Below are 19367 nucleotides of genomic sequence, written 5' to 3' on the forward strand. Positions count from 1 at the left end.
TCCAGACCCTTCCCTTTACCTTCAGTACATGGTTCACATTTAGACTGCTTGAGAGTTGGTATGTCTGATCATGTGATCTCTTTACCACAAGGGCTGGGGCATGTTTTTGTCCTGGTTTCTCATCTGAATCTACCACTGTGTCTAACACCATCATATACCAGCCAGCAGTGGTATTCGGCCTCGTCCTCGGGCTGGGCCTCTGTGAGGGTCAAGGCGGCTTTGCCCCCAAGAAGGGAACCTGAGAACCAGGCAGGGGTCCAGGAGTGTTTGCTGTTCGTGTTGAAAATCAATGTCCGGGGGATTGGCCAGGCTTCTGCTGGAACCAGTATGGATAGTGAGCATTGGTGACCGCTCCGGTATTGGAGGCACAGGTGAGAGTGACTGTCCCTCCTGGGAACACGGTCATTGAAGTCTCCTGGGTCACCACGGCCTGAGAACTGGTCCCTGAAATGAAAATAGACCCATGTTAGGAATGAAGAATAAAGGCAGAGGGATCCCTCCAAAGGCTGGCCTCTGAAATCTCCATGAACCTGGGCAGTGGGTGAGGAGAGGGAGGAGGAGGAGAGGAGTCCAGGCCATGGTTTAGATGTTGGAAGGGCTCCTTGCTCCAGAGCTGAGGCTAGACTCTCTGATGGCTCTTTATCTCCTACTGAGCTTCTGTGGGAACAGGGTGTGTTTGAATGTTGCATTATGCAAATCTGAGCCCTCTACCACCCTGTCCACTGCATAGGTCCTCAACCCTGACAGTAGCTACACTGTCAGGGCGGGGTGGTGGGGGGCAGGGTGGTGGGGTGGGGGGGGGGCAGGGCAGGGGTGGCTGTGTGCTGTGGATTGAGTCCTTTGTAGGAAACAGCTGCTCTGAGATTTTACGCAGGCCAGGGAAATGCTGTTCAGGGTCCCTTAAATGGGAACCACTTGAGTTCCTGCCAGTCCTCTGAGAAGATCCACAGTGTCCCCTGCTGGCTTCCTTGTGTTGGGGTATGCAGTCTCATTCATTTAACAAGTAACTATTGATTTACCTTTTTGACATTGCAACTGCATTTGCCAGGCCATTCTACATTCACTGCTTGTCTCTTCTTGGCTCATTCCTGTTTGTACTTCTTTATCCAGTCGTTGAGATGCCATCCCAGTGTCAATTGTAGTGTTACATAGTCTTAATTTCTTATCTGAGTGTTTTGAGTGATTAAAGGAATTGTTTCACGACCAGGTGACTCTACCGAAGTTATGAATTTGAACCTTACATTGAATTAACAGCTGGCTTAAGTCAGGTTTTAGTAATTTACTTTGGAGAACTTTAAGAAAGAAAACCAATGAAGACTGAAGGTTAAAGTTTTTACTGTGAATTTGGGGGAGACTAAGGTCAGCTGAATGAATGGTCAAGCAAGTCTATAGGACTAAGCATACCGTCCCACCCTCCCCACTATGGATACCCAGGTTGGGTGAGCTTTCTTGGTTGGCAGTGCTCCCCACATAGTATCACACATTGGTGCCAGGAGAAGTTAGCATTGTTTATGACTCCACTGGGAGAAGACAACTGGAAGATTTTGCTTGGAATCCTCCTGGCCCCAGCCCATGTTGCCTCTTCCTTTGGTTGATTTTAAAGATGTTTATTTGTTTGTTTGTTTATTTAACAGAGAGAGTGAGCACAAGCAGGGGGAACAGCAGGCAGAGGTAGAGGGAGAAGCAGGCTTCCCGCTGAGCAGGGAGCCCGATGTGGGGCTCGATCCCAGGACCCTGGGATCATGACCCAAGCTGAAGGCAGATGCTAAATGATTGAGCCACCCAGGTGGCTGATTTTGGCTGATTTTAATCTGCATCTTTTTGTTGTAATAAGCCATATCTATGGATGCAACAGGTTTCAGTGAGTTATCTGAGTCCATCTAGGGAATTATCAAAACTGAGGTGGTCTCAGGGACCGTGGAACTTGCAATTAGTGTCAGAATCAAGGGTGTTTTGGGATTCCCTTGGATTTTTCAGGGTCCAGGCTCACATCAGTTTGTCACATCAGTGACATCATTGTGAGTCATAAGGCAAGTCCAAATCTCTTCATTACCTTAATTAAAAAACACTTTGTTGCTAAAAAGTGCTAACCATCATGTGAGCTTTCAGTGAGTCATCATCTTTTTGCTGGTGGAGGGTCTTGCCTCAGTGTTGATGGCTGGTGACTGATAAGGGTGGTGGGTGCTAAAGGTTGGGGTGTGACGGGCGCCTGGGTGGCTCAGTTGGTTAAGCGACTGCCTTCGGCTCAGGTCATGATCCTGGAGTCCTGGGATCGAGTCCCACATCGGGCTTCCTGCTCAGCGGGGAGTCTGCTTCTCCCTCTGACCCTCCCCACTCTCATGCTCTATCTCATTCTCTCTCTCTCAAAAAATAAATAAATAAATAAATAAATAAATAAATAAATTTTAAAAAAAAGGTTGGGGTGTGGCAACTTCTTAAAATAATACAATAATGAAGCTTGCCATGTCAATTGACTTTTTTTTCATGAACGATTTCTCTGTAGCACACAATGCTGTTTATTAGCATTTTACCCTCAGTGGAACTTCTTTCATAGTTGGAGTCAATCTTCTCAAAGCCTGCTACTGCTTTATAAGTAAGTTTGAGTAATATTCTCAATCCTTTGTTGTCATCTCAACAAGCCACATGGCATCTTCACCAGGAGTAGTTTCCCTCTCAAGAAACCAATTTCTTTGCTCATTCATAAGAAGGAACTCATCATCCATTCAAGTCTATCACAAGACTGTAGCAATTCAGTCACATATTCATGCTCCACTTATAATTCTAGTTCTATTGCTATTTCTACCATATCTGCAATTACTTCCTCCACTGAAGTCTTGAACCCTTCAGAATCATGTGTGAAGGTGGGAATCTACTTCTTCCAAACTCCTGTTCATGTTGCTCTTTTGACATCTTCCCATGAATCATAAATGTTTTTGGTGGGATCTAGAATGGTGAATCCCTTTTTAAAGTTGTCTATTTACTTTGCTCAGATTCATCAGAGGAATCACTCTCTATGGCAGCTAATAGCCTTACAAAACATATTTCTTCAATAATGAGACTTGAAAGTCAAAATTACTCCTTGATCCATGGGCTACAGAATGGATGTTGTGCTAGCAGGCATGAAACAACATTAATCTCATTATACACCTCCATTCCAGCTCTTGGGCGACCAGGCTGATTGTCATCGAGCAGTAGCAGTAATATTTTGAAAGGGATCTGTTCTTCTGCACAGTAGGTCTCAACAGTGGGTTTAAAATATTCAGTAAACCATATAGTAAACAGATGAGCTGTCATCCAGGCTTTTGTTGTTCCATTTATAGAGCACAGGTAGAATAGATTTAGCATAACTCTTAAGGGCCATAGGATTTTTGGAATGGTTAATGAGCATTGGCTCCAATTTAAAGTCACCAGCTGCCTTAGCCCTGATGAGAGAGTCAGGCTGGTCTTTGAAGCTTTGAAGCCTGGCATTCACTTCACCTCTCTAGCTATAGAGGTACTAGATGGAATCTTCTTCCAATTGAAGGCTGTTTCATCTACATTGAAAATCATTGTTGGAGTGCCTGGGTGGCTCAGTCATTAAGCGTCTGCCTTTGGCTCAGGTCATGATCCCGGGGTCCTGGGATCGAGCCCCACATTGGGCTCCCTGCTCTGAGGGAAGCCTGCTTCTCCCTCTCCCACTCCCCCTGCTTGTGTTCCCTCTCTCACTGTGTCTCTCTATCAAATAAATAAATAAAATCTTAAAAAAAAAGAAAATTATTGTTTTTTAAAAATTATTTCATGTTTTATTTATTTATTTAAATATTTTATTTATTTGACAGATAGAGACATAGCGAGAGAGGGAACACAAGGAGGGGGAATGGGAGAGGGAGAAACAGGCCTCCCACCCAGCAGGGAGCCCGATGCGGGACTCAATGCAGGGCTCAATCCCAGGACCCTGGGACCATGATCTGAGCTGAAGGCAGACACTTAATGACTGAGCCACTCAGGAGCCACAAGAAAATCATTGTTTAGTGTAGCCACCTTCATGAATTATCTTAGCTAGATCTTCTGGATAACTTGCTGAAACTTCCACATCAAAACTTGATGCTTCACCTTGTGCTTTTATATCATAGAGATGGCTTCTTTCCTTCTAGCTTATGAACTGACCTCTGCTAGCTTTAAACTTTTATTCTGCAGCTTCCCCACCTCTCTTAGCCTTCACAGAATTGAAGAGAGTTAGGGCCTTGCTTTGGATTAAGCTTTAGCTTAAGGGAATGTTGTGGCTGGTTCAATCTCACTCTCACTTTCTCCAGATCAGTGATAAGGCTGTTTTGCTTTCTTATCATTTGTGTATCACTGGAATAGCACTTTTAATTTCCTTCAAGACTTTTTTCCCCCCTCACAACTTTGCTGTTTCGCACAAGAGACCTAGTTTTCGGCCTCTCTTGGCTTTTGGCATGTCTTCCTTACGAAGTTTAATCATTTCTAGTTTTTTCTTTAAAGTGAGAGACGTGCAATTCTTAATTTCACTTGAGCATCATGAAGCCATTGTAAGTTTATTAAGTGACCTAATTTTAATATTGTTCTGAATTAGGAAATGGGGAGGCCCGAGGGGAGTGAGAGAGATGGAGGAATGGCTAGTTGATGGAGCAGTCAAAACACATTTTTCAATTAAGTTTACCATCTGACATGGGCAGGGTTTGTGGTGCACCAGGACAGTTACAATAGCAATATGAGACACCACTGATCACAGATCACCAGAACAAACATAATAATAATGAACAAGTTTGACATATTCTGAGAATTAACAAAATGTGACACAGAGACATGAAGTGAGCAAATGCCGGAAAAAATGGTGCCGATAAGCTTGCTCAGTGCAGGGTTGCCACAAAACTTCATTTGGTAAAAAGGTAATATTTGTGAAGTGCAATAAAGCAAAGTGCAGTAAAACAAGATATGCCTGTACCACTATCCTTTATTAGCTGCAGATATGTTTCATAGGCATTCATGACCCTCCCATAAATAAGCTGAGTGTTTACTATGCACAGGAGCACGGATGGCACATGCCATTCTCTCTGTCCATCAAGCCTCTCATCTCCACCTCCCCTCAGCTGGAGAGTAGATGGAGGAGCCATTCTCTGGCCTCAATTTTCTGAGCTAGCAGATTTTGTCCCAGTAATTTCCTGACTTTGAGATGGCAAGTTTGTCCACAAAGATTATGGGAACTCTCCCAGGGCAACCAGATATGGAGGAGTGAAGGAGGCATGATTGGTCAGAGGCAGAAGGTGATGCAGTTGCAACAAAGTAGACACTCCCATGATGGGCTCTAGAGTTGACAAGCCTCTCCGGGTCCTGAAGTGGGATGACAGGGGTAGAACCTGGTAACTACGTATCATTCAGTCTTTGAATGCAAACTGCTCCTAGAAGAGTTGGTGGGCTTGGATGAACCCATAACCCATAACCCATAACCCATAATCAAGGGTTAGTCTCATAGCATGATTCAGGGGAGACCTGTTGGCTGGTTACACTCATTTGCTGGAGAAGGCATGGTTTAGTCCTAGAGCAGGGCATTATGACAGGGCACCACTACATCCATTACAGTCCACCTCGTGCCCATGCTCGGATCCCCAAGCTTCATACAGTGAGGCTTGGGAGCAATTCCTCCTTGCTGTGGTTTAGTCTCTTTTCCAGATGGAAACTTGAAAGAGGTCATTCACTGGGATGAAATGCAGATCCTGCTGCTGAAGTTGGGCTCAAGAATGTAACCAGTGCTAATTGTCCTCTGTCTCCACCACCCATTTTAGATTTGCCTCAACTGTGATGAGCACCTGGGCAAGTTGAGGTGCCTTCCCTGGTGAGGTTACCCAGATTCTCCTACTTGAGTGTGAGTCCAGTCACCATGTCTTTCTCAGAACTACATTGTTAGATCTATCCACTTATCACCCAAATAAGACAAAGAAGGCATATCAATAGATACCATTCATGTCAGCCACAAAAATTTTCTCTACTCTATCCTGATGATCAGGCTCAACTCTTCCTGCCAATTTGGTAGTTTCTCTCTTTGTCTGTTGTTCTGTTGTCATGAAGGGTGCCAAGTCACCCAATGGAGCTGAAATTAAAGTTTATTGGAACTCTTGCTGTGTCTTCTCATGTATGCATTCATGTATAGAAATCTTGACCTCCAAACCCATACCTTCAGAGTTGTAGGGAATGAACACACAAATTCCCCAAATGGATCACCAGTTGTGATGAATAGAGGGACTTCTCCTATATGTACCCTGTAGTACCAGGAGCCATATGATTTTTTCAATGCAGGGCATAGCACCATCAATTAATTATGCCTTAGGGTGAATATGCATTCTCAAATATGGCTCCCTAAGCAGAAGGGGTGTCTTGGGTTGGTATCTCTGTTGCAATTTCAACCGACTTGGTATTTATACCTTCAAGTCTGTCATTGAATGTGGGATTCCTTGGGATCAGCATGTCACTCTCTGCAGATGAGGTTAACCCTTAAATTGCTGACAGCTTGAAGCTGACCATTGAGCCCTCACAATAGCAGGGGCAAAAAGCATTTATTTGAAGGGGGATCTGAGTTATGTATGCTGACATACCTGTGTCTACCAACTGGGGTGGCTGAGACACAATCACTATAATACATTAATTGAGGCAAGGAACTAAAGGTCCAACTGATCCTTATTAAAACTCTTGACCAGGGGGCCTGTTTTCTTCGTGATTTCTACACAGCCCCTGAGAACCTAACCCTGTGTTCTTTTGGGATGCTATAGTGAAAACTGGCTCATAACTCATGAGGTTTCTCCTTGACAGGCTACCAGATTTCAGAATTTCCATTCTGTCAGATCAGTTTGTAAAGAGGGCCTGCTTATCTACATCCATTGTGTAAAATGATTTGATATCTCCACTCCATATTATTCTTCTGTGCAAAATTTCTTGATAGCTCATTCTTTTATAATTTTAAATATTACCTTGCAAGTCTTTTATAAGATGTTTTTAGGGAAAGGAATAAGGATCAACCATGGGGGAAGGAAACTTGATTTAGAGGGAAATGACACTTGCCTCTCTAATAAACAATCCCCAACCTTCCCATCATCTTGCCTAACCATCACAGCCTTGCAGGAAACGCTGCAGAGTTCTACAGTCTGTGTAGGGAACACACACAGAGGGCAGAGGGGCAAATGCTGGTCTGCTTTTCTTTTCTAAAGTTCTTTTCTGCCTTCAAGACACAGGGAAGATCAGTTTTGTAAATTGGATTAAGATGCAGGGAAAGAAACTGCATTCCTAGAGTATAAATCATCTTATACTTACATTAAAACTTTGTGTTTATTACCATATTTTGGAATTAATCCTATTCTTTTTGGATTGTTTTCATTCTATTTTATTTTAGACTTTCCTGCAAGTCAGTGAGAGGGAAATGTGATTATTTCCCTGGTTCCCCTTAAGTGTCACCTTATATATATTCTGCTGCTAAGTTTATCATTACACATAGAATATCATAGCTGTATAGTATGATACTTTTCTCTTGGTAATTAAATGCTGGCTAACCCAAATCCGGAGTTGGATATGGTAAGTGTGCATGTGTGTATGCGTGTGTGTGCGTTTTTGTGTGTGTATGTGTTTATTTTGCCACTTCTGTTAATAACCAGCCAACTGATGATATATATCTTTGTATTGGCTTTTATGCATGTATTGTTATCAAAAAATAGTGGATTAAAAACAAAACATTTTGAAACCTATAACAATGGATTTAACTGCTTCCTCTGTGACCATGGAGATTAAACTCCCTGGGCCCACAGTAGATAGATGCAGTCTCTGTGATCAGAAGATGGGTGATATTGGGAGCAGAAGGTGAGACTGAGCCTGGTGGTTTGTGTCTCACTTCTCCACCTGCCTCTGTCTTTGTGTCATAGTTGCTGTACCACAGAGCACAGTAATATTGGGCCTCATCCTCTGTCTGGGCCCCAGTGATGGTGAGGGCAGCCTTCTGTCCCACCAGGGAGCTGGAGAATCGGGCAGGTACCCCTGGGTTTAGGTTGCTAGTGCTACTTATCAGACCCTGGGGTACCTGGTAGGGCTTCTGTTGGACCCAGCTAACATGATTACTGGTGGTAACAGCCCTAGTACTGGAACCACAGGTGATTGTGACTGTTCCTCCAGGGCTCATGGACAGTGAAGTTTCCTGAGTCACCATGGCCTGGGAAGTAGCTCCTGAAAACGGGAGAAACCAAAGGTCTGGAGGAAGGACAGGGGCATGAGGGTGCAGTGTGGCCTTTCCCACCCCCCAACCCCCAAAGTCGCCCTGACCTGTGCAGTGAGCCAGAAGTGTGAGCAGGAGAAGAGCCCAGACCATGGTGGAGATGCCCCAGTGCTGAGCTTCTCAACACCCTTCAGCAGAGTCAGCTTGCACAGTTCCCATTATAACTACTACCACCTGCTGGGGCAGGGCTTTCATGCAAATGTGCTCCCCTCCCAGGAGTTCTCAGCAACAACATGGCCAGGTCACAGCTACTGAGCTGTTGCATGTCAGTGGGACCCTGGGCCTGGAAGACCCACGACCAGCCCTCCTCTTACACGTCTGCCTCCCAAACCCCCCGCACTAGTATCCTTTGTTGATGGAAAGATGAACTCCTGCAGGCTTTCCCTTCTTCTCTCCTCTAATTCTCAGGTCTGCCCTTTGTAGTTCTCTGAGAAGGTGACTTTCAGTGCCTGGGGTTCTCCATACAGGAACCTGGTGAAGGAACCTGGGGACATGGTGGCTTAAATGCTCCACTGCCTTTCTTTATTCTTCAGGCCAATTCACACAGCAGCCATGTCTGATGAGTGGGAGAGCCAAGATCTTGGGTGCTGCTGATGTCACAGCTTAGGTCCCCCTTAAACCCAGCTACTCCTGTGTATATCTAGACACATTAATGTGTCAAATATCCCATAGAAGTCTCTTCCAGAGCTCAGGAACATTCCAGAAATTGCATTTGAATATTTTATAGTTTCCTATTGCTCCAGGTCTATAACAGATGGCATGGCAATGATCTTATTAGTGCTTGCCAAATATTCTACCTGATGTTTTTATTATTCTCTTTTTCTCATGGCAGACAGCTATACTAATGCAAGGTCATATGGCTCCAATGGCTGAAGTGTTTGCCTCATACAGAGTATGCAAGACACTCATTTGTCTCTGATTTTTCAAACCTAGTCTCTTTCTTGGTCAGCTGAAAATGGGTCACAGCAATTTCTCCAATTGTAGAGTATGTGCTTCCAGAACCAGAATAAGCCTAGTAAAGTGTTGTGATTCCTTTTTGAGGATGAAAACTGTGAGATATAATGCTTTATTTTATATTTAGAAGTATCTAAAAATGTTCTAGATGAGGGAATCCCTAGGGGACTGGTGGACTCACTGGTGTGGTGGGCACCTGATTCTTTATAGGGTAGGTCCCCCAACCTCAGGAACTTTGGTGTCTTACCAAAGACTTTGATGTACTTCCACCTCTTGCTCATCTTGTTCAATTAAATCAATGTCAGCAATATAAGGCATCATTGTGAAGTTCTGTACAACATGTGGATGGTCCAGTTTTCTTGGAGATATGTTGTCTATGAGGAAAAGTAAAAACAGTTTTTGGGCAACACTTTAAATGTACTATTGTCCACTCTATGTGAGTATTAACAGCATCTGGTACTCCATATGCCAACTGATAAGTATGGAAAAGTGTGCATTCACCAGATTTATGGCTCTTTACCATTTAACTGATTTAGTGCTAATTAATGTACTCTAGAAAATATACCACATCAAGCAGAGCAGCTTCAATTGGGATACTACTTGTCTGAGTTTATAATAGTCCACCTTCATCTGGCAGGATCAATGTGCTTTGATTGTTGTTGGCAGTTTTTGTTTAGAAGCCAGATTGATGAATTGAATGCAGGCATGTTGGGGACTCATACCAATGCATCATTAAGGATAACCCTAATCTCTGCTATTTTCCCACAATAATATTTTGTAAATTTCTATCTTGAAGAAAATGGAACAAGACATGGTTCCAGAGGCTTTGTTTGGCCTTCTCAAATACCCATTGTCTTACTTCTTCGCCTACTTCACCAGGCCAATAAACAAGTATGGAGATTCTGCTGACAGTTATGAATATGTCCCCTGGGTGATTCTATGGACCCAATAGATTTGCTGTAAGCTGTACCTCTAGTAGATGGGATATGCAGTTATCCCCACTGTAATGGAGGGCATGGCGATGCTTTTGGTTCCTGACTAGGAATGTCATTTGAAACGTGTTCAACAATATCAAAATATCTGGATTGTTTCTTTTCTCCAAGCTATGGTCTATTAAATGGCCCAGAGATCACTTTGGGGCAGCAGTGTGAGAGTCATTAGCATGTCTGTTGGCCAAGGGGTGAATTCCTCACAGAGCTCCAGCCTAAATTTCAGTTAAAAACATCAAGGGGGGTGAGTGGGGGCGGGGCAAGATGGCGGAGGAGTGGGAGCCCTGGATTTCGTCTGGTCCCAGGAATTCAGCTGGATAGGGATCAAACCATTCTGAACACCTACAAACTCAACAGGAGATTGAAGAAAAGAATAGCAACAACTCTCTGAACAGAAAAATGACCACTTTCTGGAAGGTAGGACATGCGGAGAAGTGAATCTGAGGTGATATTCGGGAGGATAGATGGCGGGGGAGGGGGCCTCCGTCGGCCACTTCTGGCAAGTGATAGAGCCACGGAGCACAAAATCGGAACTTTTAGAAGTCGGCTCCACTGAGGGACGTCACTCCAGTGGCTAAGCGGGGGGTGGAACCCTCATGGGACAGTGTGGTCTCAGGACCCTCGGGGTCACAGAAAGACTGGGGGTGCCTGAGTGCAGCAGAGCTCCCAGGTATCAGAGTGGGGAAGCTGGCTGCAGACACGGAGCCGAGGAGTGGGCTCTCAGCTCGGGGTTGCCATAAACCGTGATCCGCGCGTGGCACAGTCAGGCCACTGCTGCTCCAGCAGGGACCCAACAAGCGGCAGATCCGGGGAGACTCCCCTTCCTCCCCTGGGAAGAGCGGCGTGGGAGCGCACTGCAGGGATCTGCTGGGTTTGGAGACTCCACATGGGATTAAGTGCCAGAGATAGAAACACACTGTCACAGCTGGGTGAGCATGGAGTGCAGCCGGAGACCGGGGAGACGGCAGTGACTGACGGCTTTTCTCTGGGAGTTCACTGAGGAGTGGGGCTCTGAGTTCTCGGCTCCTCCGGGGCAGAGATTGGGAGGCCGCCATTTTCACTCTCGGCCTCCAAAGCTATACGGAAAACTTGCAGGGAACAAAAGCTCCCGAGAGCAAACCCGAGCAGATTACATAGCCGGGAGGGGGCAAAGGCGGGGCAATTCCGCCTCCAGCAAAGACATTTGGAAACCATGGCAACAGGCCCCTCCCCCAGAAGAGCAGCGAGAACAGCCAGCCAAGACCAATCAATGAGAACGGCAGAACTCCAGCACTAGGGGAATACTGCACATAGAATTCATGGTGTTTTTACCATGATTCTGTAGTCTTTCAAAGTTATTTTTTTTAACTGTCTTTTTTTTTTCTTTTTCAACCAACATCCTATCAATTCCTTTTTTAAAAAACATTTTTATTTTTCATTTTTAGAGTCATATTCTATCCCTTCATAGTAGTTACCTGTATTTTTGGCATATATATGTTGTTCTCTCTTTAAAATTTTGAGATAGTTTCTACTAACAGATCAAAATATACCCTAAATCTCTAGTGTATGGCCTGTTCTAGTCTGCTTGATCACATTCTCTCCCTTTTTTTTTCTTAAATCCACTTTTCTTTTTTCAAACAACTTATCAATTCCTTTTCTAAAATCTTTTATAATTTTCATCTTTACAGTCATGTTCCATCCCTTCATCATATTAACCCTTATTTTTGTACATATATAAGTTTTTCTTTCTTTAAAATTTTGGGAGGTACTTTCTTCTAACAGACCAAAATACACCCAAATCTAGTGTGTGACACCGATCTATGCACCAGCCTGATCATATTTAACCATATTCTGTTTTTTTTTGTTTTGTTCTGTTTTTGTTTGTTTTTATCTTTTTCTTTTTTTTTTTTCTTTTTCTTTTTTCTTTCTTTCCCTTTCTTTCCCCCCATTTCAGGTCTTTTCTGATTTGTTTAGAGTATATTTTCTGGTAACATTGGTACCCTGTTAGCATTTTGTTCTCTCATTCATCTATTCTTCTCTGGACAAAATGACAAGACAGAAAAAAATCACCTCAACAAAAAGAACAAGAGGCAGCACCGACTGCCAGGGACTTACTCAATACGGACATTAGTATGATGTCAAAACTAGAGTTCAGAATGATGATTTTAAAGATACTAGCGGGGCTTGAAAAAAACATGGAAGTTATTAGAGAAACCCTTTCTGGAGAAATAAAAGAACTAAAATCTAACCAAGTTGAAATCAAAAAGGCTATTAATGAGGTGCAATAAAAAATGGAGGTTCTAACTGCTAGGATAAATGAGGCAGAAGAGAGAATTAGCGATATAGAAGACCAAATGATGGAAAATAAAGAAGCTGAGAAAAAGAGAGATAAACAACTACTGGATCATGAAGGCAAAATTCGAGAGATAAGTGATATCATAAGACAAAACAACATTAGGATAATTGGGATCCCACAAGAAGAAGAAAGGGAGAGAGCGGCAGAAGGTATATTGGAGCAAATTATAGCAGAGAACTTCCCTAATTTGGGGAAGGAAACAGGCATCAAAATCCAGGAGGCACAGAGAACCCCTCTCAAAATCAAGAAAAATAGGTCAACACCCCAACATCTAATAGTAAAACTTACGAATCTCAGAGACAAAGAGAAAATCCTGAAAGCAGTTTGGGACAAGAGATCTGTAACCTACAATGGTAGAAACATTAGATTGGCAACAGACCTATCCACAGAGACCTGGCAGGCCAGAAAGGACTGGCAGGATATATTCAGAGCACTAAATGGGAAAAATATGCAGCCAAGAATACTCTATCCAGCTAGCCTGTCATTGAAAATAGAAGGAGAGATAAAAAGCTTCCAGGACAAACAAAAACTAAAGGAATTTGCAAACACGAAACCAGCCCTACAAGAAACCTTGAAAGGGGTCATCTAAGCAAAGAGAGAGCCTAAAAGCAACATAGACCAGAAAGGAACACAGACAATATACAGTAACAGTCACCTTACAGGCAATACAATGGCACTAATTCCATATCTTTCAATAGTTACCCTGAATGTAAATGGGCTAAATGCCCCCATCAAAAGACACAGGCTATCAGATTGGATAAAAAGACAAGACCCATCGATATGCTATCTGCAAGAGACTCATTTTAGACCCAAAGACACCCCCAGATTGAAAGTGAAGGGGTGGAAAACCAATTACCATGCTAATGGACACCAAAAGAAAGTGGGGTGGCAATCCTTATACCAGACAAATTAGATTTTAAACCAAAGACTGTAATAAGAGATGAGGAAGGACACTATATCCTACTTAAAGGGTCTATCCAACAAGAAGATCTAACAATTGTAAATATCTATACCCCTAACATGGGAGCAGCCAATTATACAAGGCAATTAATAATAAAAGCAAAGAAACACATTGACAACAATACAATAATAGTAGGGGACTTTAACACCCCCCTCACTAAAATGGACAGATCATCTAAGCAAAAGATCAACAAGGAAATAAAGACTTTGAATGACACACTGGACCAAATGGACTTCACAGACATATTCAGAACATTCCATCCCAAAGCAACAGAATACACATTCTTCTCTAGTGCCCATGGAACATTCTCCAGAATAGATCACATCCTAGGTCACAAATCAGGTCTCAACTGGTACCAAAAGATTGGGATCATTCCCTGCATATTTTCAGACCACAGTGCTTTGAAACTAGAACTCAGTCACAAGAGGAAAGTTGGAAAGAACTCAAATACATGGAGGCTAAAGAGCATCCTACTAAGAATGAATGGGTCAACCAGGAAATTAAAGAAGAATTTTAAAAATTCATGGAAACCAATGAAAATGAAAACACAACTGTTCAAAATCTTTGGGATGCAGCAAAGGCAATCCTAAGAGGAAAGTATATAGCTATGCAAGCCTTTCTCAAGAAACAAGAAAGGTCTCAAATACACAACCTAACCCTACACCTAAAGGAGCTGGAGAAAGAACAGCAAATAAAGCCTAAACCCAGCAGGAGAAGAGAAATAATAAAGATCAGAGCAGAAATCAATGAAATAGAAACCAAAAGAACAGTAGAACAGATCAATGAAACTAGGAGCTGGTTCTTTGAAAGAATTAACAAGATTGATAAACCCCTGGCCAGACTTATCAAAAAGAAAAGAGAAATGACCCAAATCAACAAAATCATGATGAAAGAGGAGAGATCACAATCAACACCAAAGAAATACAAACAATTTTAAGAACATATTATGAGCAACTATATGCCAGCAGATTAGATAACCTGGAAGAAATGGATGCATTCCTAGAGATGTATCAACTACCAAAACTGAAGCAGGAAGAAATAGAAAACCTGAACAGACCTATAACCACTAAGGAAATTGAAGCAGTCATCAAAAATCTCCCAACAAACAAAAGCCCAGGGCCAGATGGTTTCCCAGGGGAATTCTACCAATCATTTAAAGAAGAATTAATACCTATTCTTCTAAAACTGTTCCAACAAATAGAAATGGAAGGAAAACTTCCCAACTTGTTGTATGAGGCCACCATTACCTTGATCCCAAAACCAGACAAAAACCCCATCAAAAAGGAGAGTTACAGACCCATATCCTTGATGAACATGGATGCAATAATTCTCACGAAAATACCAGCCAATAGGATCCAACAGTACATTAACAGGATTATTCACCACGACCAAGTGGGATTTATCCCTGGGCTGCAAGGTTGGTTCAACATCCACAAATCAGTCAATGTGATACAATACATTAATAAAAGAAAGAACAAGAACCATATGATCCTCTCAATAGGTACAGAAAAAGCATTTGACAAAGTACAGCATCCTTTCTTTTTTTTTTTCTGTCTTTCTTTTTACTTTTATTTTTTTATTGTTATGTTAATCCCCATACATTACATGATTAGTTTTAGATGTAGTGTTCCATGATTCATTGTTTGTGCATAACACCCAGTGCTCCATACAGAATGTGCCCTGCTGAATACCCATCACCAGGCTAACCCATCCTCCCACCCCCCTCCCCTCTAGAACCCTCAGTTTGTTTTTCAGAGTCCATCGTCTCTCATGGTTCGTCTACCCCTCCGATTTCCTCCCCTTCATTCTTCCTCTCCTGCTATCTTCTTCGTCTTCTTCTTTTTTTTTCTTAACATATATTGCATTATTTGTTTCAGAGGTACAGATCTGAGATTGAACAGTCTTGCACAATTCACAGCGCTTACCAGAGCACATACCCTCCCCATTGTCTATCACCCAGTCACCCCATCCCTCCCACCCCACCCCCCACTCCAGCAACCCTCAGTTTGTTTCCTGAGATTACGAATTCCTCATATCAGTGAGGTCATATGATACATGTCTTTCTCTGTTTGACTTATTTCGCTCAGCATAATACCCTCCAGTTCCATCCACGTTGTTGCAAATGGCAAGATCTCATTCCTTTTGATGGCTGCATAATATTCCATTGTATATATATACCACCTCTTCTTTATCCATTCATCTGTCGATGGACATCTTGGCTCTTTCACAGTTTGGCTATTGTGGACATTGCTGCTATAAACATGGGGGTGCACGTACCCTTTCGGATCCCTACTTCTGTATCTTTGGGGTAAATACCCAGTAGTGAAATTACTGGATCATATGGTAGCTCTATTTTCAACTTTTTGAGGAACCTCCATACTGTTTTCCAGAGTGGCTGTACCAGCTTGCATTCCCAACAACAGTGTAGGAGGGTTCCCCTTTCTCCACATCCCCACCAACATCTGTCATTTCCTGACTTGTTAATTTTAGCCATTCTGACTGGTGTGAGGTGAGATCTCATTGAGGTTTGGATTTGGATTTCCCTGATGCCGAGTGATGTTGAGCACTTTTTCATGTGTCTGTTGGCCATTTGGATGTCTTCTTTGGAAAAATGTCTGTTCATGTCTTCTGCCCATTTCTTGATTGGATTTTTTGTTCTTTGGGTGTTGAGTTTGATAAGTTCTTTTTTTTTTTTTTTTAAGATTTTATTTATTTATTTGACAGAGAGAGACAGCGAGAGAGGGAACACAAGCAGGGGGAGTAGGAGAGGGAGAAGCAGGCTTCCCCGCAGAGCAGGGAGCCCGATGTGGGGCTCGATCCCAGGACCCTGGGATCACGACCCGAGCCGAAGGCAGACACTTAACAACTGAGCCACCCAGGCGCCCCGATAAGTTCTTTATAGATTTTGGATATAGCCCTTTACCTGATATGTCATTTGCAAATATCTTCTCCCATTCTGATGGTTGTCTTTTGGTTTTGTTGACTGTTTCCTTTGCTTTGCAAAAGCTTTTTATCTTAATGAAGTCCCAATAGTTCATTTTTGCCCTTGCTTCCCTTGCCTTTGGCAGTGTTTCTAGGAAGAAGTTGCTGCGGCTGAGGTCGAAGAGGTTGCTGCTTGTGTTCTCTTTTAGGATTTTGATGGACTCCTGTCTCACATTGAGGTCTTTCAACCATTTGGAGTCTATTTTTGTGTGTGGTGTAAGGAAATGATCCAGTTTCATTCTTCTGCATGTGGCTGTCCAATTTTCCCAACACCATTTGTTGAAGAGACTGTCTTTTTTCCACTGGACATTCTTTCCTGCTTTGTTGAAGATTAGTTGGCCATAGAGTTGAGGGTCCATTTCTGGGCTCTCTATTCTGTTCCATTGATCTATGTGTCTGTTTTTATGCCAGTACCATACTGTCTTGATGATGACAGCTTTGTAATAGATACAGCATCCTTTCTTGATCAAAACTTTCAGAGTATAGGCATAGAGGGTACATACCTCAATATCATAAAACCCATCTATGAAAAACCTACAGTGAAAATCATTCTCAATGGGGAAAAACTGAGAGCTTTCCCTCTAAGGTCAGGAACGTGGCAGGGATGTCCACTCTCACCACTGCTATTCAACATAGTATTAGAAGTCCTAGCCACAGCAATCAGACAACAAAAAGAAAAAAAAGTCATCCAAATTGGCAAAAAAGAAGTCAAACTCTCACTCTTTGCAGATGATATGATACTTTATGTGGAAAACCCAAAAGAGTCCACCCCAAAACTGCTAGAACTCATATAGGAATTCAGTAAAGTGGCAGGATATAAAATCAATGCACAGAAATCAGTGGCATTCCTATACACCACCAACAAGAGAGAATAAAGAGAAATTAAGGAGTCGATCCCATTTACAATTGCACCCAAAACCATAAGATACCTAGGAATAAATCTAACCAAAGATGCAAGGAATCTGTACTCAGAAAACTATAAAATACTCATGAAAGAAATTAAGGAAGACACAAAGAAATGGAAAAACGTTCCATGCTCATGGATTGGAAGAACAAATATTGTGAAGATGTCAATGCTACCTAGAGCAATCTACACATTCAATGCAATCCCCATCAAAATACCATCCACTTTTTTCAAAGAAATGGAACAAATCATCTTAAATTTGTATGGAACCAGAAAAGACCCTGAATAGCCAGAGGAATGTTGAAAAAGAAAAGCAAAGCTGGCGGCATCACAATTCCGGACTTCAAGCTCTATTACAAAGCTGTCATCATCAAGACAGTATGGTTCTGGCACAAAAACAGACACATAGATCAATGGAACAGAATAGAAAGCCCAGAAATAGACCCTCAACTCTATGGTCAACTCATCTTCAACAAAGCAGGAAAGAATGTCCAATGGAAGTCATTTCAACAAATGGTGTTGGGAAAATTGGACAGCCACATACAGAGGAATGAAACTGGACCATTTCCATACACCACACACAAAAATAGACCCCAAATGGTTGAAGGACCTCAATGTGAGACAGGAGTCCATCAAAATCCTAAAGGAGAACACAGGCAGCATCCTCTTCGACCTCAGCCGCAGCAACTTCTTCCTAGAAACACCACCAAAGGCAAGGGAAGCAAGGGCAAAAATGAACTATTGGGACTTCATCAAGATAAAAAGCTTTTGCACAGCAAAAGAAACAATCAACAAAACCAAAAGACAACCATCAGAATGGGAGAAGATATTTGCAAATGACATATCAGGTAAAGGGCTAATATCCAAAATCTATAAAGAACTTCTTAAGCTCAACACCCAAAGAACAAATGATCCAATCAAGAAATGGGCAGAAGACATGAACAGACATTTTTCCAAAGAAGACATCCAAATGGCCAACAGACATTTGAAAAAGTGCTCAACATCGCTTGGCATCAGGGAAATCCAAATCCAAACCTCAATGAGATCTCACCTCACACCAGTCAAAATGGCTAAAATTAACAAGTCAGGAAATGACAGATGTTGGTGGGGATGTGGAGAAAGGGGAACCCTCCTACACTGTTGGTGGGAATGCAAGCTGGTGCAGCCACTCTGGAAAACAGTATGGAGGTTCTTCAAAAAGTTGAAAATAGAGCTACGTTATGATCCAGTAATTGCACTACTGGGTATTTACCCCAAAGATACAAATGTAGGGATCCGAAGGGGTACATGCACCCTGGTGTTTATAGCAGCAATGTCCACAATAGCCGAACTGTGGAAAGAGCCAAGATGTCCATCGACAGATGAATGGATAAAGAAGAGGTGGTATCTATATTCAATGGAATATTATGCAGCCATCAAAAAGAATGAGATCTTGCCATTTGCAACAACATGATGGAACTGGAGGGTGTTATGCTGGGCAAAATAAGTCAAACAGAGAAAGACATGTATCATATGACCTCACTGATATGAGGAATTCTTAATCTCAGGAAACAAACTGAGGGTTGCTGGAGTGGTGGGGGATGGGAGGGATGGGGTGGCTGGGTGAAAGACATTGGGGAGGGTATGTGTTATGGTGAGCACTGTGAATTGTGCAAGACTGTTGAATCTCAGATCTGTACCTCTGAAGCAAATAATACATTATATGTCAAAAAAAGAAGAAGAAGAAGAAGATAGCAGGGGGGAAGAATGAAGGGGGGGAAATCAGAGGGAGAGATGAACCATGAGAGACTATGGACTTTGAAAAACAAAATGAAGGTTCTAGAGGGGAGGGGGGTGGGAGGATAGGTTAGCCTGGTGATGGGTATTAAAGTGGGCACGTTGTGCGTGGAGCACCGGGTGTTATAGGCAAACAATGAATCATGGAACACTATATCAAAAACTAATGATGTAATGTGTTGGGATTAACATAACATAATAAAAAATTCAAGGTG

At 42.6% G+C, this 19367-nt stretch overlaps 1 protein-coding gene across 2 annotated transcripts in view; it reads left to right on the forward strand.

Moving 5' to 3' along the window:
- The window catches only part of ZNF280B (zinc finger protein 280B), an 89178-nt gene that overhangs the window by 43066 nt on the left and 26745 nt on the right, over positions 1-19367 (forward strand). The window lies entirely within an intron of this gene.

The sequence above is a fragment of the Mirounga leonina genome, unplaced genomic scaffold (genome assembly GCF_011800145.1).
Source record: "Mirounga leonina isolate KUSES-001 unplaced genomic scaffold, KU_Mleo_1.0 Mir_214, whole genome shotgun sequence".
Lineage (NCBI taxonomy): Eukaryota > Metazoa > Chordata > Mammalia > Carnivora > Phocidae > Mirounga > Mirounga leonina.